Source organism: Notolepis coatsorum (assembly GCF_963971535.1).
Source record: "Notolepis coatsorum genome assembly, chromosome: 7".
Lineage (NCBI taxonomy): Eukaryota > Metazoa > Chordata > Actinopteri > Aulopiformes > Paralepididae > Notolepis > Notolepis coatsorum.
This window is the reverse complement of record NC_140171.1, coordinates 48,090,935-48,115,289: the sequence shown is the minus strand read 5'-3', so window position 1 is coordinate 48,115,289 and position 24,355 is coordinate 48,090,935. Positions and strand designations below refer to the sequence as shown.

Here is a 24,355-nt window from a genome sequence, read left to right as displayed (position 1 = left end):
ATGTATTTAGTATCACACCCTAGGTACAGCAGGGCCCTTATGTATTTAGTATCACATCCTAGGTACCTCAGGGCCCTTTGACAACCTAGGATGGCTTAGAGTAGACGACAGAGTACAGCAACTTGCAATAGGCCTGGTCTACAAGATACACTACACCACTCAGGTACCCATGTATTGTGAGATCCGACTTGTTTTTCAATGTGTACATGGATCTATAGATCTTAAAAGTAGCAGGCAGCCAGTGTGTGTGTTTCCAAGTTAGACGGTGGGAGAGCAGCAGGCAGGGTGCTAGAGATAGAGCCAAGGTCATTGGCCGCAGTGTTAATATCAACAGTCAGCTAGGCCGTTGCTATGGGGAGAGATAGAGAAAGAGTGGGTCAGAGGTGACAGGAGACGTAGAGATGTGGTTGCTATGGACTATCAGCCGTTGCTAGGGACTATACCTTATAGATGGGAGCTCTTCCGGTTTGACTCAGACTAGGAAACGAAGCTGACGCGTATAGACGTTGACAGAGAGACAGAGCAATAGCTGGAGGGTGGTGGGAGGGGCCGAAGCTTGAGCTTCGGCTAACAGGGAGGGGTCGAAGCTAGCGAGCTTCGGCTAACAGGGAAGGTTTTTGGCTAACCACTAGGCCTCAACCACCATCGGACTGATAGCAGGAGAGACGGTAGAATTAAGGAATTCAATAGCAGTCAAAGACCTTTCAGAATTAAGGACAATTGGGCTGACGACGGCGTTGTGAACAATGCCAAAGACAGCCAACCGAGCAGAAGAGCCATGGGGGAGACGGCCATGGACGCGAGCCAACCGAGCAGTCAGAGACCACAGCCAACCAGCGCCGTAGAGTAAAAATGTGAGTTAACTCTCACGGGCCTAGTAGTCTTTATAAGCCAAAACAAAGATAATGCATTCATAAAGAATTAACCACACACATAGGCCAGCTTTGATGTAAACATGTGAGATGAGAAAATGTGCATATACAGCTGTGATCATGTGTGTTCAGACAGTATGTCGTTTATCAGAAAAGTGGAGAAAGGCACTGCTGCCTGGTTTGTTTTGGGGAGGGTAGCTGTCTTATCAGACCAAAGAATGTAAAACAAGATCCAGACTGCACAGTGAGGATGTTGTCTTATTAGGCAGAAGGGGAGAAGATGAAGACAGTTTTCCTGTGAATTATGATGCAAGGATCATATGGGCGGCCATCGCAAATGGCCGCGAGTGAGATGGTGTAGGGGGGGGGGGGGGACACACGACAAGGGGGCAAGGGTTTATTTTTAATTCAACCATATTAGTTCATTACTGGTCCACACAGAGAGCAGGAAGAGGGACTGTGAGTGAGGAAGATAGAATACTGTACGGTTGTTGTTGTAAATAAATGGTTATTCCGAGATAGAGACGAGAAGCGTTTCCTGGAGGGTCTTGTTTTAGAAACTGGGCTGAGGAGAAGGAATCCAGCATTTGTTGTTGACTATTGCTGGTAACCGAGACACAGTAATTTGTCGTGTAAGAGTCATAAGTCATTGGTAACCGAGACACAGTGATTATGTTGTGTAAGAGTGTGTGGGAGGTAGAGAGATCCGCACGTGGGTTATATGTAGAGCCATATGAAATCCGTTTTATTATTTTCCAAATTCCATAATTTCTTTCCCCAAATTATGTTTTTTCCGTTTTAATATTTCAGAATTCTGTATTTTGCTTTTTATGCTCATTTTACCATCAGAAATAGTGTTTAATAAGTGGGAATGAATAAATGTCCACAATTGAATAAGATAACGGTCCATTTAATGTTTTTAAGTGCTGCAACTCAGAAATACAGTTCAATTGTACACTTGTACATCTTTCAAATAATATTGTGACAAAATAAAAATGCACACAAAATAAAAATACACATTTCAAGTGTAAACAATAGATACAGCTAGCTACTACTGACATTATCACAATGACAATGTCAGTAGCCTAGCTATATCTATTATAGATAACAAACTATCATTACACATGGGCAAAACAGAGTCCATTCTCTTCGGTTCAAATAACAAACTCAGCAAGACCGACGGCTTCTCAGTTACAGTGGGTGACAATATTGTTACAAGGAAAGATGAAATTACCTACCTGGGTTCCATCCTAGAGGCTAATCTTTCCTGTGACAAAATGGCATCCAATGTAATAAAAAAAGTCAACCAACGAACTACATTCTTGTACCGGATCTCCTCTCTGGTAAACAAGAATACCCTGAAGACTCTGGCAGGAGCACTCATTCAAGGGTACCAGTGATGTACCTGAACGCATTCAATGAACGATCGTTTGTATTTTGGGCGAACGTGAACTGAACGGATGTTTTCCCCCCTAAATGAACGTAATTGAGAACGCGTTCATTCTCAGCGCTGTATAACGGCGTTCAAAAGTGCGTTCATTCTCAGCACTATATTATAATGGCGTTCAAACGTGTGCCAGATTTCATATGCATTTCAGCCGAAAACCCAGTTAAAACACACCGTAAACAGGTGTTACGCACCCCCGTAGGGAGACGCAACACAAGGCCACAGACAGGGTAGGTGAGGGTGCAGTGACACAAAACTCAGAAGACAATTTGCAAAATAATAATATTTATTTTACAAAACACAAATCAGCAACACAGAGAGCAAGGAGGACTTACCAGTAAGCACCAAATGAAATATCAAAAGCAAATTAAAGCCCACCCCCCCCCCCCCCCCCCCTTACAGGCGCGGACGCCCAAAAGTACAGGTGGTGGTGCTCACTTCTAAGGCTGGTGTCTTTAACAGTAGGTCACCTACGTGATGCAAAATGTAGACCCAGGGTATCTTCCTGTCCTCAATGTCCCTGTGTGCGAAACAAAAGATTAATAAACAAGAAAAACAATCACCATAGGCTGGGTGACACAAGGGAAACACATATACAAAGGGTTAATACAGAAATGTACAGAAAACTAAAGAACACCAAAACACAATGAAGTGAACCAGAGCTTTCACCAGCTCTACCAAATGTACCTCTACCTGGACATCTCTACCTGGACATCTCTACCTGGACATCTCTACCAAGAACCAGAGCTTTTACCTCTGAAGAGCCACTGCTCTATATACCTAAGAACCAGAGCTTTTACCTCTGAAGAGCCACTGCTCTATATACCTAATGACCAGAGCTTTTACCTCTGAAGAGCCACTGCTCTATATACCTAAGAACCAGAGCTTTTACCTCTGAAGAGCCACTGCTCTATATACCTAATGACATACAGAATTATCACCAAAGACACAGAGAGACACCCACCACCACAATGAGCCAAAAGAGCTAACTAACACTGCACACAAAATGGGTATATGAACGGAGAGTGGATGTTGATTGCAGAATCAGCTTCACTTGCCGTTGCACTGGGGTGAGTTGCTGATTGACCAGCTGGCTGCTGGTGCTGCAACTGGGAGACACCTGAGAATGGGATATGTTACACAGGAGGGAGACAAAAACAGAACAACCAAAACATGCCTATATACCCACACACACAACAGATAACATACATAACCCCCATATATATATATACACATAAGGACACCGTCCGTAACACAGGCTTTAAAATAATGCTGAAAACCACAATCTGGCAACCGCTCTGGGCGGAGCTTCGGGGAGTCTTGTAGTAGAGCAGCAGCACTCGCGCTTTCAGAAGGCTCTAGTCTGCACTCGCTCAGAGTCAGACTCTACGACGTCGGTGTATGAGCATTTAAAAGCGTTTGAGTTAAAGTCAGTAAATGTTTTGCACTTTGAATATTGAACTTTGAGGTATAACCTACCTCAGCCTGGTTCCTACCTCGTGTTGTGTTAGTACAGAGTTATGTCGGCACATGTTTCAATGTTTGCACAATGACTACTTTCACTTTTGGTACTTTAAGTATATTTAGATTATTATACTTGGGGGCGCCCCAACGGCCGACCTGGGTTCGACTCCCGAACCCGTCGTTATTTGCCGAATGTCTTCCCCCCCACTCTGTCTCCCATTCCTCCTCTGTCTCTCTCTACTGGACTGCCCAGTAGATTAAATAAAGCGATAAAACGCCAAAAAAATATATTTTTAAAGATTATTATACTTAATAAAGACCATTCAAGCAGCACGTTTTTCCTCATGTTTTTGAAAATATACTGTAGAGATGAAAGCTGCAGCTGCTACTAGTGTGGACTGAATGGGTGGCAGCAAAGCGTTATGGAAATGCCAGTATTCTGTGGTTCTATTATGGGTTGTGGCAATACATTTGAAAAATAATAGCTCGCAGCAACGTATTTTTTGAAACCATGAACTTTAGTTAAAATTTTGAATTTTGAACTATGAACTGAACTAGTACATTTTAAAATTTGTGAACTGTGAACTGAACTAGTTCATGTAGAAAGTGAACTTTCCCAACACTGAAGGGTACTACGACTATGCTTGCACCTCATGGTACCAAAGCACCTCAAAGGCACTAAAAACCAAATTACAAACATCTCAAAACAGACTACTGCTTGACCTGACTCCTAGAACCCACCTCACCCCTGCCCACTTTGACAACCTAGGATGGCTTAGAGTAGACGACAGAGTACAGCAACTTGCAATGGGCCTGGTCTACAAGATACACTACACGACCAAGGTACCCATGTACATGTCAAAATACTTCCCAAAAGTCAGTGAATACCACGATCACAACACCAGAGGGAGCTCCACAAATCATGTTAAACCCAGATTCGGCTCAAACAAGGGACTAAACACGTTTTGCAGTTATGCCACATCAATCTGGAACGCCCTACCCAAAGCTGTAAAAGAATGTGAATCACTACCCACTTTCAAAAACACTCTCAAAGAACACCTACGGGAGACTGCAATTCGAAACTGGCCCCTACAAATGTCCTAACCCAGTTGTACAGTAAATGACCAAGTATGGCTTTGTCAGTATTCCAATGTACAGTGTACAGTGTCCCCCCCCCCCCCACCTCCAATGTACAGTCCCCCCACCCACCCAATCCCCACCCCAATCAATCAATCAATCAATCAATCAATCAATCAATCAATCAATATTGTGTTGAAATATAGTAAAGCATAATTTAGGCACCTTTAGTTTATTTCATTTATAAAGGACAGTGTGTACTGACAATAGGGATGGGTACCGAATTCGGTACTTTTGAGGTACCGAACCGAAACACGTCGGTACTACCGAGTATCGATTCAAGTGAGATACCAAAGAACTTTTTTTTAATTTTTTTCTTTTTTTTTGCTTTTTTCTTTTTATGTCAACGTTCACACGCACAATATATGCTTACCTAGGATTTTACTTGATTCAACAACAAAGCAGTCGGAGAAATGGTAAGCCGAAAACGGTCGAAATTGTAGTTATTTGAAGTTTGGATTATTTTTTTCACGACTGAGGTAGGTAAATACATTTCTTTGAGACTAAAGTACAGAAAAAAGGTACCGTTGGGTACCGGTATCGATTCACAGGTACCGGTACCGTATCGGTTCAAATGTGAAAGGTACCCATCCCTAACTGACAATCATTTGCATTAAACAAATGGATGGGTGCACCAGATTTAGCAAGAAGCTATCATTTCCATCTATATAATAATAATAATAATAATGCAGGACCTGCTCAGAGGTCTTTAATTGGCATTGGCAATTATCCTCAACACACACACACACACATTTACATTTACATTTACATTTAGTCATTTAGCTGACGCTTTTATCCAAAGCGACTTACAAGTTCTGTACGACAAGCCATCAGGAAGGGCACAACTCTATCAGCTGAGCAACAATGTTCATCAAAGTGTTGAGTGCTACAGTGTAGGTTAGTTTATTAGGACAAGTGCATGACAGTACGGTTAGTTAGGGTTAGATTTTTTTTTTATAGTTTTTTTTTTTAAATTCAGATAATGGTTGAAGAAGTGCGTCTTTAGTCGACGGCGAAAGATTGGACGTGATTCGGCTGTCCTAACTGGGGTGGGTAGTTCATTCCACCATTGTGGGGCAAGGACTGAGATTAGGCGACTTCTCTTTGATGACCCTCCCGGAGCTTGGATAGGAGTAGGTCTGAGGCGGCCAGAAGATGCAGAGCGTAGGGGTCTTGAGGGTGTGTAGTTAGAGACCATTGACCGGAGGTAGGCGGGAGCGGTTCCCTTTGCCGCACGGTATGCTAGGTCGAGGGCCTTGAAGCGGATTCGTGCAGCAATGGGGAGCCAGTGCAGGTCCCTAAGAAGTGGGGTGACATGGGCCGACTTCGGTAGGTTTGAGATCAGGCGGGCCGCTGCGTTCTGAATGAGTTGAAGAGGCTTAGTGGCAGTGGCCGGGAGGCCAGCGAGCAGTGCATTGCAGTAGTCGAGGCGGGAGATGACTGTTGATTGGACGAGGAGTTGGGTGGCTTCTTTTGTCAGGAAGGGGCGGATCCTTCTGACGTTGCTCAGGAGGAATCGGCAGGTTCTGGTCGTCGCTGCGATGTGAGCAGAGAAGTTCAACTGGTCGTCGAGGACAACACCAAGGTTCTTGGCGGTCGGGGACGCAGTCACAGCTGCATTCTCGACTGTGATTGAAAGGTCGGTTATGGGGGAGGATTTGGCCGGCAGGTGGAGCAATTCTGTTTTGCTTAGGTTCAGTTTGAGGTGGTTGGACGTCATCCAGGCGGAGATGTCGGACAGACAGGCCGAGATCCGCTCAGAGACGTGGATATCTGAGGGAGGGAAGGAGAGGAAGAGTTGAGTATCGTCGGCATAACAATGGTAGGAGAAGCCATGAGACGTGATAATGTTACCCAGTGATTTAGTGTAGAGGGAGAAGAGAAGGGGTCCTAAAACCGAGCCCTGGGGGACACCCGTCTGCAGGGGGCGGGTGGCCGACAGGGTCCCTCTCCATGACACTTGGTAGGAGCGGTCATTGAGGTATGATGACAGCCATGTCAGCGCAGAGCCAGCCACTCCCATTCCTGCAAGGGCCGCAAGGAGGATCTGGTGGTTGACTGTGTCGAAGGCTGCAGATAGATCTAGGAGAATCAGGACAGAGGAGAGGCCTTTCGCCTTTGCTAAGTGAAGTGCCTCTGTGACCGCAATGAGGGCCGTCTCTGTGGAGTGACCAGTCCTGAAGCCTGACTGATTAGGGTCTAGGAGGTCATTCTGTAAGAGATAAGCAGTAAGTTGGTTGGATACAGCACGTTCAAGTGTTTTAGAAAGGAAGGAGAGAAGAGAGACAGGACGGTAGTTGCCTATGACGGTAGGGTTCAGGGTTGGTTTTTTTATGAGCGGCGTGACTGGCTTGTTTTAGGGAGGTGGGGACCACCCCCGAGTTGAGTGAGGAGTTGATGGTTGCAGTTAGGAATGGGAGGATGTCTGGTGCTATGGTCTGGAGGAGTGGGGAGGGTAGCTGGTCCAGCTGGCAAGTAGTCGGACGGTTCGACGTTACCAGTGTCAGGGTCTCTGCTTCTGTAATGGGAGAGAAAGATGACAGAGTGAAGGATGAGGTTCTCGATTCAGCATTTGGAATGGGTGGGGGTTGGGAGAAGGAGCTGCGGATGTTCTCCACTTTTTCCTCAAAGAAGATCGCAGAGAAAGATGAGGGAGGGGGGGTGGGGGGGGAGTGAGGAGGGAGGACATGGTAGCATGCAGTTTGCGAAGATTCTTGGCAGAGGCCTCGATCCTATGGTGGAAGAAAGAAGCTTTGGCATTAGTGATGGTTTTGGAGAATGTTAACAAGAGGTTGTGATATGTGTCGATGTCAGCAGTGAGGCGTGACTTTCTATACTTCCTTTCAGCTGCTCTCAGGACCTGTCTTTGTTCTCTCACTGGATCAGTCAGCCATGGACTGGGTGGGGAACGGCGGGCAGGTTTCTCAACGAGGGGACAGAGCTTGTTGAAGGAGGTTGCAAGGGCTGAAAGGAGGGTGGAGGTTGCCATCTCTGTGGAGAGAGCAGAGAAGGTGTCACTCAAAGGTAGAGCGGATAGTATGTCAGAGGAGAGGGTGGAGGGGGATAGGGAGGGCAGGTTGCGTCTGAGTGAGACTGTTTGAGTTGGGGTGAAGACCTTTCGGTTAAGCATGAGAGTTAGTGAGAAGGATATGAAAGAATGGTCAGATACATGTAGGGGAGTTACCGTGGTGTTAATGATGCTGGAGTTACGGGAAAATATGAGATCCAAGGAGTTGCCTGCTTGGATCTCATATGGAACACACACGCATGCATTGTCTGTAGGATCGCTGATGCGATTCGTCTCTGCGATTAACCCATCTGTCGTTCCTAGTAGCGTAGGGGGGGTAGTTCATGGAAAATTCCATCCATCCAGAGAATGAGTCTGTCGCCCCTAGTGGTGTAGGGGGGTGGTGCAGGGGGAAATTCCATCCAGAGGAGGAGTAGTGGCAGAGTGGGGTAGTGCATGGGGAGTTTCCACTATCCACAGATAATGATTATCTGCTTCCATCTAGTGGCGTAGTTTGGTGATGTAGGGAGGTATTAATTATAGGTCTCTAGCGCACTCCAGTGGTGAAATGGGGGTGGTGCAAGGGGATATTAATTATGGATCTCTAGCACGCTCCAGTGGCGAGACGGGAGTGGTGTTAGGGGAACATTAATAATAATTATAATAATAAATAAGAGTAATATAAGGGGGGCGGAGCTGAGCGATCATGGAGTAGACGTGTTTCACATGAGCTCCCTTCTACCGTGCTGAATATACGTTTCTCCCCATTAGTCTTTATTTTATTTTTATTTGTTTTTTATCTGTTTGCTAGGTTGTCGTGTTTAGTATACTGTCGTCGACTTTTTTTGACTTTCTGCGATGACGGGGGTGGAAACCAGAGCCATGAGCGCCCCATCCAGCAAACCACCACCACCGGGCCTGGCCGCATCGTCGTCCGGTGTCGGGGAAATAAGCGAAGCTGTGCTCTTGGTCATGACCAAGCTACACGCAGACTCTGAGGCACGCGTCGCTGAAGCACAGAAGAAAGTGTTGGCGGATTTTTGTGTCAACCTCCGTCGTGAGATATCGGAAGAAATACGGCTGGCGGTGGTCCCGCTGACAGATAAGATGGAGTCGATTCACGCTGCCTCATCGGCTAATGCTAACGAACTAGCCATGCTAACGACGGAGGTATCATTACAGTGCGAGAAGATGGCGGGTCTCGAATCCGCCCTGCTGGCTAGGCAGGCTGAAGTCAACAAACTACAGTCGGCAATGGAGGAGATGCAGTCCCGGGATAGACGCCACAACGTCAGGATTGTTGGAGTACCGGAGACCAGCGGTGAAGGCCGTCTCTCTGAGACCATGCCCGAACTGCTGCAGAAAATACTAGGGACGGACGTCCTCCCTTCGCCTCCTGTCTGTGAGTCGGCCTACAGAGCGGGCAGGTTTTCTCCCGGCGTGAACAAACAGCCGAGGCCCATCATAGTCAAGCTGAACAGGCTTCAGCAGAGAGAACTCATCATGCGGTCGGCTCGTACCAGAAGGGGTAATCTGAGGCTTGGCGATCACAAAGTGGCCATTTTCGAAGACTTTACGCCGGAGGTTCAAGCACAGAGAGGCGAATACAAGGTGGTCCTGACTAAGCTATGGAAACTAGGCCTGAGGCCCACGTTATTCGCTCCCGCGAAATTATCTGTATTGGAGAAGGTCGATGGTCAGCGTTCTTTTTGGTCGTTGGCTAAAGCGAAGGAATATCTCGCGGGGATACCCGAGACTGTTGCTTGATATCTATGTCGGGTGAGTGACTTGGCGGTGTGGGCCTATATTCATTGATTAGGCCGACTATTCACAAATACTTGCTGTCATGCCCAGACATGCTAACTGCCCACTGCCCATCCAACTAGCGGGGCTTCCCAATGACTTCTGTTACTTGCTAAAGCTGACCTCATGGTCGTACTTGTGTATCGCCTCTTTGGAAGCTAACGAGCTAGCTGAACAATGTACATAATAGGCTAACATGCTATCCGGATTCATCACTAGCTTACGCGCTAGCCTCGGGCTAGCTAAGCGGGCTTCGTCTATCGTCTGCGCTGAGACATTCGAGACCCGTTAATGGTTACGTATTTTGGTTGCTGTTGCTGTTCAAAGTGACATTGGTTTGCACAATTCAAGAGTGATCGGGTCCTTAACTAACTTCTGGTATGCTTTTATTTTTATATCCAGGTTGTTTTGAGCTTTGGGATCCAATAGTAGAAGCCAAGGTCGGTTGAATATGCATATACAATATATGATAACAGGTTGGGTCGGGTATGGCTTGCACTTTATGGCTATATGGTTATATGGCTTGCACTTTAGCCATAACCCTCTTTTCCTTTTTTTTTCTTATTGTCGCTGTTTTTATGTCATCTGTATGCGCGATTTAAATGTGATCCGATTCTACCTTGGACTAACTGCTGATATGCCTTAATTTTGTTTTGAATTTTCAGTGATCCATTTGTGCTATAACGTTGCGACATTAATATGCAGACTCCAAGGTAGATGGTTACAGGGTTGATGTTGAGTAATTATATAATAATGGCTAATTTTTCCATTATAGCTGTCATGTTAGGGCCAAGGCTCACGTTGGCTCTCGACCGAATATACATAAAATATGTGATAACAGGCTGGCTTAGGTTTAGCTTTGCTTGCACTTTAGCCATAACCCTCTTTTTCCTTTTCCTATTATTGTCGCTGTTTTAATGGCATTTGAATGAGCAATTTAACTGTGATTCGATCCTACCTTAGACTAACTGCTGATATGCTTTGATTTTGTTTTGAATTTTCCCTTATCCATTTATACTATAACGTTGCAACATTAATATGCAGACTACGAGGTAGATGGTCACAGGGTTGATGTTGAGTAATTATATAATAATGGCAAATTTTTCCATTATAGCTGTCATGTTAGGGCCAAGGTTCACGTTGGCTCTCGAACGAATATACATAAATATGTGATAACAGGCTGGGTCAGGTTTAACTTTGCTTGCACTTTAGCCATAACCCTCTTTTTCCTTTTCCTATTATTGTCGATTCTTACATAGGTTATGTAATTTCAGCCGTTGTGCCTGATCAGAGGGACTGCTTCAGGGGTGCACTTTAACCATAACCCCTTTTTTCCCTTTCTTATTATTATTATTGTCATTGTTTAATTGACATTGTTCACACAATTTTGCACAATTAACCTGTGACCCGATCCTGCCTTAGACTATCGGCTGGGATGCTTTAATTTAATTTTGTTTTGAATTTTCCTGTACCCAATTGGGCTATAACATTGCGACGTTGAAGCGCAGATTCGGAAATAGATGGTTGCAGGTTGATGTGGAGTTATTATTTAATAATGGCTATTTTTACCATTATGGTTGTCTTATGTTGGGGCCAGGGCTCAGGTGGTTTTCGACCGATATCTTTATTGAATTTTATTTTTATTATTATTTGTGTTTATTGGACTAGTGGGGGTTTACTCAGGGGTTTATCTAGAGGGGGGTTAGAGTGGGGAGCGTCTTATTGGATCCATGTCTCTAGTGGGAAGTGATAGGAAGATGACCATCCTCAGTGGATGGGGCATAGGGTGGGGATTGGAGAGTGGGTATAGGGGGGCTTATAATAGGACGGGTGGGTTAGGGTTTAGAGTAGAAGGAGGGGGGGTTGTAGCTGGGGTGGTATTTTTATGTGTTTTATGTACTGTTGTCTTATATGTGTGTAATTGTTCCTCCTCTGAACTCCTGGGATTGACCGTCTGGGCCCGCCTGGATCAGCGCCTCTGTACTCAGCCTGGCTGCACTGGTATGTTCTCTACGCATTTAGACGAGCTCGACCATGGCTAAATTGAATATTTTAATTTGGAACGCAGGAGGGCTTAACGCCCCACACAAGCGTGCCAGTGTCCTTTGGCTATTGAAGAGGAGAAATATTGACCTTGCTCTCCTTAGTGAGACGCATTTATTGGTAGGTGACGTGTCAAGACTGGCAAATCGGCAATATCACGTTATCTCCTCATCCTCAGCCGATGATAAGACGAAAGGAGTAGTCATAGTTACAAGACGTAACCTTGATATCAAAGTCTTGGATGTATGGTCGGACACGGAGGGAAGGATTACTATAGCAAAAGTTGAATTCTTGCATAGGAAGATGGCTATAATAGCATTGTATGCTCCTAACACATTTGATTCAGCGTTCTATAATACAATCACGAAGAATATGTTGGAACTTAATGGATACGCTCTCATTGTGGGTGGCGATTTTAATGCGTGCTGGGATGCGGAGATGGATAGGTCCGGGCCCTCTGAAACGAGCGACCAAAAACGGGCCTCTAAGGCCCTTAGGATGTGGGCCAAGGACACAGGGCTCACAGACCTTTGGCGCTTATCCAACCCCACCCTCAAAGATTACTCTCACCTGTCAGCCAGACACAAAAGCTTCTCTCGAATTGACTATGCATTCGCGTCCCCTAATATGTTTGATAGTTTCGATGTCTCATTGGTTCCCTTGGCTCTCTCAGACCACAAGGGGATTTTCCTTACGGCAACCTTTGGCAGGCTCTCCGCAAGAGCTCCCAGATGGCGTTTTAATTCGACCTTGCTAAAGAACGATGACTTCTGTTCTGAGTTCAGGAGTAAACTAGCTGAATTTTTGCAGATCAACGTTGGCACAGTAGAAGACCCTAGGGTCCTGTGGAACGCATTGAAAGGATTTGTCAGGGGTCATGTCACACTATTTGCCTCCAATTTGCGAAAATCCCGGTCAAAAAAGCTAGAAGGACTGGAATCATTATATGCGGACCTATACGCATCCTTGCAAACTAACTATAATGAACGACTAAACACACAACGTAAGATAGTCAAAAAAGAAATAAACTCCATACTTAAACAACAGTCTGAGTTCTTGATACATAGGACAAGACAAAATTACTATTTTCACGGCTCCAGACCTAGCCATCTATTGGCAATGAAAATACGCTCAAATGATCATTTCTCGGATATCCCCTCGATTAGGACGAGCCAGGGTGCAGTCACTACTGATTCGAAAAAGATCAATGACACTTTTAAAGAGTTTTACTCACAGTTATATAGCTCAGAGGGTAATCTTGATGACTCTAAATTTGAATCGTTCATTGGCGGGCTTGAGATACCCCACATTTCTGAGGAAGAGGCCAAGGAACTGGGGAGACCGATTACTCTCGTGGAATTGAGGGAGACGATTGTTGAAATGCAGAGGGGTAAGGCACCAGGCTGGGATGGTATTCCACCCGAAGTGTATTTAGCTTTCTGGGACCAACTGGGTCCATTGATGCTCGATATGATCAATTACGCTATCGAACAAGGGGAGTTCTCAAGAGATGTCAATATGGCGTTGATTTCTTTACTTCTCAAGAAGGACAAAGATCCCAATGATTGTGGTAGCTATAGACCCTTGAGTCTTCTCGGGGCCGATTTAAAAGTGTTTGCCAAGGTGCTGGCCCGTCGCCTGCAGAGATTTATGTCTGTATTGGTACACTGCGATCAAACTGGTTTTATCCCGGGGCGTCTGGCTGCAGATAATCTTAGGAGGCTGTTGCATGTAATCGATAACAGTAAAGACAATACAACTCCATCCACAGTTCTGTCTTTGGATGCCATGAAGGCGTTTGACAGACTTGAGTGGTCATACCTGTGGAAGGTACTTGAGGTCATGGGTCTTGGGAAGAGTTTTATTCATATGATTAAAGTCCTGTATGCCTCGCCGTCTGCGATGATACTGACAGGCAAAAACTGTTCCACACTCTTTCCAGTCTCCAGATCTTCTAGACAGGGTTGTCCTCTGAGCCCAGGACTGTTTGCGCTCTCCCTCGAACCTTTGGCCCAATTTATTAGGCAATCGGAGGACATCGTCCCCATAATGGTCAATAATACTCCACACAAAATTGCTCTCTATGCGGATGACCTGCTGATTTTCATGGACGACCCCTCCCGGTCGGCCACAAAATTATTGAGGATAATCGACGACTTTGGTAAATTGTCAGGCTTTAAGATTAACTGGAACAAATCAGCCTGCCTACCTCTTAATGAACTGGCCAAGGCGGTACGACTACCAGCTGATATCCCCATAGTAGAACATTTTAAATACTTGGGCATAGAGATATTCCCCACGCTGAACCAAACTACTAAGTACAACTTCACGGGTACTTATGATAAAATACGCCAGGATCTAGACAGGTGGTCGTCCCTTCCTAACTCCTTACAAGCCCGGGCTTCCATAATCAAAATGAACATCCTGCCTAGGATACATTTTATTAGCTCAATGCTCCCCCTGCCCCCTCCAATAGACCACTGGCGCAAGGTACAATCGATGGTGTCTAAGTTTATCTGGAATAACAAACGCCCGAGAATCAAAAGGGCTACTACTCAACGTAGAAAACAAGATGGGGGCCTCGCAATCCCTGATTTTAAACTTTATTTCTGGTCCTTTTCACTGAGACCTCTGATGTGCTGGCTAGACCCTGTAGAGGCTGTATCGTGGCGCTCCTTAGAAGCGGCGGCGGTATCTCCGCTAAGATTGCAGGATGTAGTGTACTCCACTGTCTCTATTTCGAAATGCCGGCTGAGGTATGGACCGATCATAACTCACGTGATCCAAACGTGGCGTAATGTACAGAGGTCGTGTGGGGTTAAATGCCCATGGCACCTGGACTCTCCAATTTTTAATAACCAGCAATTACTTGTTGGACACAAGCCGGTTAATATTCCTCAATGGCAAAGGAGGGGAGTGCATACTCTGGAGGATATTTATGATAAAAACGGCCTCCGTGCGTTTCAGGACTTAAGAGAATTTTATGATCTTCCCGGCGAGTCCTTCTTTCTTTACCTTCAACTAAGGTCAGCACTGAGGGCGCATGGCGTTCCGTGGGCTCAGGCCTTGCACCCACACCCCTTCCTCAGGCTCATAGTGGACAGGACGACATCCAGAGGGTTTGTCTCCGACTTTTATACGCTCTTAATTCAATCCACGTATAAAAATTTATCATTGGATACAGTCTGGCGTGTGGATATCCCGGAGTTGGACCCCGAGTTTGACTGGGATGATGTTTGGGCAAATGTGGCATTATCTTCCCGCAACCCCAATCACCAGCAAATTAATTTTAATTATATTCATAGGACCTATCTTACACCTAGGAAGCTATATGCTATGGGACTGATAACCGACTCTCGGTGCACTTTGTGCTCTCAAAAGGCCACTGGCACTTATATGCATATGTATTGGGATTGCCCACCAGTGGCCCGCTTCTGGAGGTCAATAACGGACAAACTTTCAGATCTGTGTGGCTTAACTATCCCATTCACAGCTGTTACGCTACTCCTGAACGATATAACGACACTACCCGCGTCCGTACAACTGAAAAGGGTTGTCCTAGCGGGCGTCACAGCAGCGAAGAAGCTAATAGCAATGAGATGGAAGGAGCCTGAGAAGCTTACAATGATTAACTGGTCCCTAACTCTATTGGATGTGATTTATCTTGAGATATCCACGGCCCGGTGATCGGGGTAGGGCAGGCTGGAATTGACCTGTGGTTCGCAGCAGCTGAGAAGGTAAAGACCGCAGTGTGTGGCTGAGCGGGGTTGGGGCGCTTGATCGGGGGGGTCCGGCGGTCTCTGGGGAGGGGGAGGAGGAAATGTCTTGTCTGTCTTGGTTTTTGTCTTGTCCTTCTTAACTTTGACTGGGGGGATTTTAGGGGGGGTTGGTATTTAGCTATTCTGCGCTATATGTCAATTCACATGCCATCTCCCCAAGGGACTAATATTGGCAGACTGATTGACCTGTCAACCAACTTGGAGGAAGAATTTCTTTCTTCTTACACTTTACCTTCTGCGAGTTTGGCAGTCTTGAACATGTGTAAGGGACCTAGGCTAGCTACAGTAAATCTGCGGCAACACTCTCATAAACAATCTTTTAAGTCACTCCACTTTGTAAAGGTGGGGAAAGGTTGCCATGTTTTGAAGACCCTTTTTGTTATTGAAGTAGCCATCTATATTTGATAGGTTGGACGCTGTTTCTTTTTCTTTTTGTCTTATAATTTATTATTCTGTATTATTATTGTTTGTTATTCTCCTGTGAAGTTATGTTTTTTGTTACTGTGGTTATTGTGTTGTCCTGTTTCATGTAATTAATAATAAAAGAATTTGATCAAAAAAAAATAAAAATAAGAGTAATATAAATTAATATTAATTATGGGTTTCTAGCACTTGAGATGGCGAGATTGTGGTAGTGCTGAGCAGAAGAGAGATAAGATACAGTTAATTAAATACAGTTTAATTATAGAATGGAATAAATAATATCTTCACCAGATGTCATTTAAGAGAGGGTGAAGAGGGATTCATTTCCAGCTGCCTTCTTTAACACCTTAAAATGTAGGGCCTGGTTAGTGAGAACATACGGCAGTATTAAGAACTACATTCGGATGTGGGAGTCCCCCTGCTGGTGAAGAATTGCACAGGACGGTGTAAAGAACATGTGTGTTGCGACGGAAAATGACAGGGAACCTTGTTTTAGGAGCAAGGTTGCCCTGAGGTAGGGACAGAAATGGGTGTTTTAAAAAGGTGGTGGACTAATAAGATAAGGATCACGCAACGTGCCTGTATACATTCACAATGTTTACACAGCATCGAGGGCGTGGGCATGGGAGGGGCTTGCAGGGGAAATATATAAAGCCAACCTGACAGTATAAGTGAACTGTAAGCCATGTCATAGTAAGGAAATTAATACTAATAGGTACAGTAGAGAGAGGGGAAAAATGCAAAAATGACCAGAGACTAGGAGCTCTAGGAAAGACCAAATGGAAAGTCGTGTATACAGAAAACTCCCGGGTTTCCATTTCTTCCTTCAGATTCCTGGGACCACAGACCCACAGATTCAATCAAGAGATAGAGAGACAAGACGACAATGTGAAGTCCTGTGTGTTTATTGATAATAATTTACAGAAGTATGAGATGTTGAAAACCTTATTATGTTAATGTAGTCCAGGTGAACCATTTCTCTAGAATTGCAGGAAGCTTAGTAATGAATGTTGATGTGTCATCAAAGGTTTTCTCCAAAAAGATAGCAGGATCTAGGGAGGTGAGAGGTGAGTTCATAATGGGTCCACAAAGAGGGCATTGCAAGATAGCAACACGCTAGAATTACTGAGAGCAGACAACACAGGGGGGGGGGGGGGCAAAGACAGCCAGGGCGATAAGACAGCCAAGGGAGGAGTTCCTGGGAGGGAGCCCTAATTGTTAAATTGTTATGAATAATTGGATGTTGTTGTTTTGGTGGTCTGTTTCGGTTTCCTTTGTGCACAAGGGAAAGCGTGACAGACAGACAGACAGAGTTGTTCAGATGGTATTGTATGAACTGGGGCTGACCTCGACTAATCGAATAGTCGACTAATCGATCTCGACCGTAGTCGACTGCCAGTGCTAAGCACACCATAATCCTATATTTCCCTCCCACTCTGCCACTCTGCTATTTCCCTACTATCTCGCTTCCTCCCTACAACCTTCTCCCTGCCACCCTTGACACCACAATGTGCCTCATACCTATATCCACAATCTGCTCCTCCAGAACTGACTCTACCCATCCACGCCAGTTTGCTAGCAACCCGGCTAATCTCTCCTACCCGCCTACAGCCACTAATACACCTGTCACAGTACGGGGAGGCTTATGGAATTGTCAATCAGCAGTCAAGAAAGCTGACTTCATTACTGCCTACGCCCATATTCTAAATCTGCAGCTCCTGGCTCTAACTGAGACCTGGATAACTCCCAATAACTCATCAACACCTGCAGCATTATCTACAAACTATAACTTCACTCACACACCTCGACCCTTCTATTGGGCGACTTCAACCTGCCTGACTCATCTCAGTCGGTCCCAGTGGTATCCCTCCTACAACAATTTGACCTGACTCCCACTGCCATGCCTCCCACCCACAAAGCAGGCAACTCCTTGGATCTCATATTTTCCCGTAACTCCAGCATCATTAACACCACGGTAACTCCCCTACATGTATCTGACCATTCCTTCATATCCTTCTCACTAACTCTCATGCTTAACCGGAAGGTCTTCACCCCAACTCAAACCGTCTCACTCAGACGTAACCTGGCCTCCCTATCCCCCTCCACCCTCTCCTCTGACATAATATCCGCTCTACCTTTGAGTGACACCTTCTCTGCTCTCCCCACAGAGATGGCAACCTCCACCCTCCTCTCAGCCCTTGCAACCTCCTTTGACAAGCTCTGTCCCCTCGTTGAGAAACCTGCCCGCCGTTCCCCACCCAGTCCATGGCTGACGGATGCAGTGAGAGAACAAAGACAGGTCCTGAGAGCGGCTGAGAGGAAGTATAGAAAGTCACGCCTCACTGCTGACATCGACACATATCACAACCTCTTGTTAACATTCTCCAAAACCATTACTAATGCCAAAGCTTGTTTCTTTCACCATAGGATCGAGGCCTCTGCCAAGAATCTTCGCAAACTGCATGCTACCATGTCCTCCCTCCTCACTCCCCCCCCACCCCCTCCTCCCTCATCTTTTTCTGCCGAAGACTTTGCGATCTTCTTTGAGGAAAAAGTGGAGAACATCCGCAGCTCCTTCTCCCAACCCCCACCCATTCCAAACGCTGAATCGAGAACCTCATCCTTCACTCTGTCATCTTTCTCTCCCATTACAGAAGCCGAGACCCTGACACTGGTAACGTCGAACCGTCCGACTACATGCCAGCTGGACCAGCTACCCTCCCCACTCCTCCAGACCATAGCACCGGACATCCTCCCATTCCTAACTGCAACCATCAACTCCTCACTCAACTCGGGGGTGGTCCCCACCTCCCTAAAACAAGCCAGAGTCACGGCCCTCATAAAAAAACCAACCCTGAACCCCACCGTCATAGCCAACTATCGTCCTGTCTCTCTTCTCTCCTTTCTTTCTAAAACACTTGAACGTGCTGTATCCAACCAACTTACTGCTTATCTCTTACAGAATGACCTCCTAGACCCCAATCAGTCTGGCTTCCGGACTGGCCACTCGACAGAAACGGCCCTCATTGCGGTCACAGAGGCACTTCACTTAGCAAAAGCGAAGGGCCTCTCCTCTGTCCTGATTCTCCTAGATCTATCTGCAGCCTTCGACACAGTCAACCATCAGATCCTCCTCGCGGCCCTCGCAGGAATGGGAGTGGCTGGATCTGCGCTGACATGGCTGACATCATACCTCAACGACCGCTCCTACCAAGTGTCATGGAGAGGGACTCTGTCGGCCACCCGCCCCCTCCGGACGGGTGTCCCCCAGGGCTCGGTCCTAGGACCCCTTCTCTTCTCCCTCTACACTAAATCACTGGGTAACATTATCACGTCTCATGGCTTCTCATATCATTGTTATGCCGATGATACTCAACTCTTCCTCTCCTTCCCTCCCTCAGATATCCACGTCTCTGAGCGGATCTCGGCCTGTATGTCCGACATCTCCGCCTGGATGACGACCAACCACCTCAAACTGAACCTAAGCAAAACAGAATTGCTCCACCTGCCGGCCAAATCCTCCCCCCTGACCGACCTCTCCATCACAGTCGAGAATGCAGCTGTGACCGCATCCCCGACCGCCAAGAACCTTGGTGTTGTCCTCGACGACCAGTTGAACTTCTCTGCTCACATCGCAGCAACAACCAGAACCTGCAGATTCCTCCTGAGCAACGTCAGAAGGATACGCCCCTTCCTGACAAAAGAAGCCACCCAACTCCTCGTCCAATCAACAGTCATCTCCCGCCTCGACTACTGCAACGCACTGCTAGCTGGCCTCCCGGCCACTGCCACCAAGCCTCTTCAACTCATTCAAAACGCAGCGGCCCGCCTGATCTCAAACCTACCGAAGTCGGCCCATGTCACCCCACTTCTTAGGGACCTGCACTGGCTCCCCATTGCTGCACGTATCCGCTTCAAGGCCCTCGACCTAGCATACCGTGCGGCAAAGGGAACCGCTCCCGCCTACCTCCGGTCAATGGTCTCTAACTACACACCCTCAAGACCCCTACGCTCTGCATCTTCTGGCCGCCTCAGACCTACTCCTATCCAAGCTCCCGGAGGGTCATCAAAGAGAAGCCGCCTATTCTCAGTCCTTGCCCCACAATGGTGGAATGAACTACCCATCCCAGTTAGGACAGCCGAATCCCGTCCAATCTTTCGCCGTCGACTAAAGACTCACTTCTTCAACCATTATCTGAAATGAGTAAAAAAAAAAAAAAAAAACCTGACTAACCTTACTGTCATACACTTGTCCTAATAAACTAACCTACACTGTAACACGCAACACTTTGATGAACATTGTTACTCAGCTGATAGAGTTGTACCCTTCTTGCTGTCTTGTCGTACAGAACTTGTAAGTCGCTTTGGATAAAAGCGTCAGCTAAATGACTAAATGTAATGTAAATGGTATAGAGCCCAGCTCTCTGCGTTGCTACCGGTTTGGCCGGCCGTCATACTAACACAATTGGCAGTGTTAGAGGGTGGGAAAGCCTGTGGGTGGGGATTGGAGGTTGTGGACAGCGACTCCTACAGGTCGGTTGGGTGACGCCGGTGCGGCGGAAACAGGAAGTATCGGAGGCAGCGTGAGCCTCCCATGCGTTACTCCTCGCCACAGAGTTCGAGCTGCTGCGGTGAAAAGATGCGACAGGCTGCCTCCTCGTGTACCGGAGGGGACACGTGATGCAAGGCTTCTATCCTCACTACAGCCGACCAGTGGGAGGCATAGTCTAGCAACGTTCAAGACAGGGGAGGGAAGAATTGGAAATACGAAATTGGGATGGGAGAAAAAATTGAAAATGGGGAGAAAAAGTGGATACAAAATAAATATGTATCCATCAGTGGACCAATTGCATGTTTTCACAGAGGACAAGAAGCCTTCAGTCGACTCCTTCAGACATTAAGCCCAAAGGGAATGATAAAAAAAAAAAATATATATATATATATATACATATTTTAATTATTTTTGCATTCAGGGGTGTAGTCGACTACCAGTCGACTATCGGCACATTTTCACCAATCAAAGTTGACTATACAAATCCTTAGCCGGGGACAGGCCTAGTATGAACTGAGGTCTAATGTTGGGCCTGTGCTTTCCTTGCAGTGTGGTTTGAAAACAGCACTTTTTCCTTTTCCCGTTGTTGCCTCTTAACACATTGAGTGCCAGCAGGGGGCGCACTATTTATCGCTTGAATGCCAGCCTTTTTGGACAGATTTTCCGATATTTCATGATTTTCGCGGAGCTATTTCTATATTCTATATTATGGCTATGTGTCTAATATGCCCGTCGCTTATCAATAACTTGCTTGCAGTCAACATGTACGATTTGCGGTACAACGGTACATTTCCGTTTTGACTTTGGGAACCACTGGTCTAATACAGACAGAAAGGAACTCTGCACAATTCTCTTCCTGGCTTCAGGAAGTATTTCTTTAACCGGAAGAAAAAGCCCAGTTTAGGTCTAAGTTTTCTCAGTAGGTTTCTTTTTTTTTTTATACATTTCTTTATTACAGGAAAAGTAAGTTGTACATTTACAATTGGCAAAAACATCATTCATTTTCCATCTTTTTCTCTTTTCTTCCCCTTTCATTTCCCCTTCCCCTCCCTCATACCCACCCCATCCCCCCCACACCGGAGTTGTTGAAAACACATCTGCAAAACATCCAAACATACAGCATAGATGCTATTGAAAAAAAAAAAAAAAAACAATAGTAATATCAATCAGACCCATCTGTATTATGCACAAACATTTAGATAAAAAGAAGTAAAGAAGGAACTAAAAACACAGAAAGAAAACTCTCCAGCACGGCTGTGGCTGTGGAAGAAAGTCATCAATGAGATTATTTCGCTCTTTCCCTCACCCCTGTCTATAGTATTGTGGTAATTATTGGGTAGTTTTCTCAGTAGGTTTCTAATATGAACATCAAAGGCCATCTTTTCATCAATCCATATGCCCAGATATTTATAGGATGCTACTTTCAAGGCATGTCCCTTCCAGTGTCAGAATCGGGGGGACAGCTGTATTAGCTCGAGAGCGAGAGAAGGTCATGTCCTTGGTCTTTTTTGCATTAAGGACCAGTCTTAGCCTTAGCAAGGAGTGTTGCAGTGTATTAAAAGCATCCTGTAGAAGCTCTATGGCCTGAGTTAAAGAGGAAGCCACTGTGTAAACAACTGTATCATCGGCGTATAAATGAAATAATGAAATAATGTTAACTTTATCATAGCTATATTATGATCTGTAATGTCAACTGGATAACGTTAGCTTTGTTTGCAAACGTTAGTGTTCGCTATCTATAACGTTAGCTATTAGGCTAGCTATCTATAACGTTAGCTATTAGGCTAGCTATCTATAACGTTAGCTATTGGCTAGTTTCCCTCAATGATTGATGACACAAGTTGTGATATTTAACTAGCTATGTATGTGCATTCAAATTCACTAACGTTAAAATAGTGTTATCATAACGTTAAATGTTAGCTCAAATAACGTTAGTTTTAAGTTGGAGAAGGGATGTGTGACTGCTTGCTGCTTGCGTAGACCTACAGTATATATCCCACAACGCATCACTCTTAAAGGAGCAGGCAACACCCTACTACTTTTATCACATTTCAGAGCGTTGAGGGACAAATGGATAGATTATCAAACATGTTTAAAATAGTTTCGGGGCTCCTACGACCTTAGAATTTTTGTCTAATCATGAGCGCGGGTAAACTCGCATGTCTTAATAATAAAAAATATATATACAGGTATATAAAAAATAAAAAATGAAAATGAAAACTTGTTTTTCTTTTTTTTTTATCCACTTTTTCTCCCACTTTTTCTATATTTTTCTCCCATCCCAATTTCGTATCATCCAATTCGACCCTCCCCTGTCACAAACGCTATTTCTTGCCTCCCACAAGCCGGCTGAAATGTGGACTAAGTCATACATAGCACAAGTCCCCTCCGGTACTTGAGGTAACAGCAGTCGCATCTTTTCACCTGCGCAGCTCAATCTCTCAGTGTCGAGGAGTAACGCGTGGGAGGCTCACGCTGCCCCAGACACTTCCTGATTCTACTGCGCAGGCGCACCAACCGACTTGTAGGAGTCGCTTGTTCACAACGCCCGATCCCCACCCTTCAGTTTCCCTCCCCGTAATACGGCCAATGTGTATTACTGCGGACGACCAGCTAAACTGAAAACAATGTGGAGAGCTGGATTCGAACACGCGAATCCTAGCGTCTCCACACTGGTGGCGAGTGCCTTGCCCACTACACCACCTAGTCGCCCTAACTTGTTTTTCTTTTTAATAGAAGTGCGGTACCACTGCATCCCGCGGTGATTAGCCACACACACAACCGCGTGAGAAAATGTCATACCGCGACAGCCCTAAGTGAGAGGAGAGGTGAAGGCGAGAAGGTGTTCATTGTGTACTGGATCCTAGACTGGCTGAGAAACCCCCTTGTGTACTGACCCTGGACCAGACGACTACCCTGAGTATTGAACAATCCCTTTTTGTGTACGAGAGCCTGTTTTGTGTTTTTGACCATCGGACTGTATTACGACCATTCTCTTTGCCTATCGAACTGAATTCTGCCCTTATTCAATAAATACTCTTATTGATTGATATTGCACTTGTGTGGACAATTAAATTTTTTAATTAATTTTTTTTTGATTATCTTTTTTCCCCCTCCTTTTTCCGATTTTTTCTCCCATCCCACTGTTAGTCGTTATGCCAATTCCCAACCCCCTTCCTGGTTGTTGCGCACTTTCCCCTACTGTTGGTCCGAGAGGCCGGAGACTGTCACATGCTTTCCTCCGACGCATGTGCAGCCAGCCTGGCCGCGCAGATTCTCACCGGGAGAGTGTAACGTGTGGAAGGTCGCACTACCTCTCTCCAGATCCTACCCTTGCTGAGCAGGCGCCCCGACCGAACTGTAGGGGTCGCTGTCCACAACGCCCAGGACCCACCCACGGCTCCCCTCCCCCCAACTCAGCCAAACGAGTTAGTATAGCGATCAGCCCGAGCCAAGGCAATGCTGACTCTCCGGGAGTCAAGACCGCAGCCTCTTGCATTGGTGACGAGCACAATCTCCGCTACGCCACCTGACCGCCTTAATTTGTTTGTTTTGGAACCGTGGCGAGTCTGAACCCCACCAGGCTTGTCACAACTGGTACACAAAATGTACAGCCATCACATATAATTAAAAAACCATCGAGGATTGATACACAATAAAACCTTATGTTTTATTTCCATTGTGGTCCTCAGAGGGGGCAAGATGACGAGGAGGCACAAATATGACATGCACAAATTCAATCTTCCAGCACTACACTTTAATAAAAAATAAATAACGTACTTTTCGGACTATAAGCCGCAGCTTTTTCCCCCATTTTTCGACTAACTG

At 45.8% G+C, this 24,355-nt stretch overlaps 1 protein-coding gene across 2 annotated transcripts in view; it reads left to right on the top strand.

Annotated features, from left to right (window-relative positions):
• Window positions 1-24,355, top strand: part of LOC311232462 (target of Myb1 membrane trafficking protein) — a 75,146-nt gene that overhangs the window by 22,762 nt on the left and 28,029 nt on the right. The gene's annotated exons all lie outside the window — the stretch shown is intronic.